Source organism: Gavialis gangeticus, unplaced genomic scaffold, assembly GCF_001723915.1.
Source record: "Gavialis gangeticus isolate Ggan-Ray unplaced genomic scaffold, GavGan_comp1, whole genome shotgun sequence".
Taxonomy (NCBI): Eukaryota; Metazoa; Chordata; order Crocodylia; family Gavialidae; genus Gavialis; species Gavialis gangeticus.
This window is the reverse complement of record NW_017728995.1, coordinates 64,192,449-64,193,028: the sequence shown is the minus strand read 5'-3', so window position 1 is coordinate 64,193,028 and position 580 is coordinate 64,192,449. Positions and strand designations below refer to the sequence as shown.

At 41.0% G+C, this 580-nt stretch overlaps 1 protein-coding gene across 1 annotated transcript in view; it reads right to left on the bottom strand.

The window, feature by feature from the left end:
• HS6ST1 (heparan sulfate 6-O-sulfotransferase 1) overlaps positions 1-580 on the bottom strand; it is a 303,234-nt gene that overhangs the window by 25,770 nt on the left and 276,884 nt on the right. The window lies entirely within an intron of this gene.

Sequence of the window (580 nt, the reverse complement as noted above, 5' to 3'; positions counted from 1 at the left end):
ACAGCCCCTCTTGGTGTTACTGCATATTTTGCTGGCAAGGTCCTGCAGTAGGACAAGGGTGTACTTCCAAAGCAACCTTTTGCATACAAAGTCTCCCTTCCAGTAAAACCTTATAGTAGATGGCACTGACATTCAAGGAGTGTTAACCTTTGCAAATTAACAGGATGCATTTACTACTTGCTGAAACATCACATGCAAAAATCCCACTTATCTTGCAGTTTTTGGAACTTCAGGGCCCTGGTCAAGAGCCTGTGTTTCTACTTGTATAGATCCTTTGCCTAAATCTTTGGGTTCAGTTGTGACCTAAAAAGGTCACCTCCAAAAATGACAAGAATATCTGTCTTTATTCATGTACATGGTAACACAGAAGTATTGATGGCATAAGGAGTATGTAAACTAGACTGTGGCAGCCAAAATCCAAATGTAGACAAAATAGACCAGATCCTATTCCACCTATTGGGCATCAAAGTGGACTTGGGTGCCAAACTCCATTTCTACTCCACCTTGTTCAAGTCTGTGAAAATTAGGGGTGCAACAATTTTTTGGGCTGATACTGATGGCCAATTTTTAAGGAGCCATA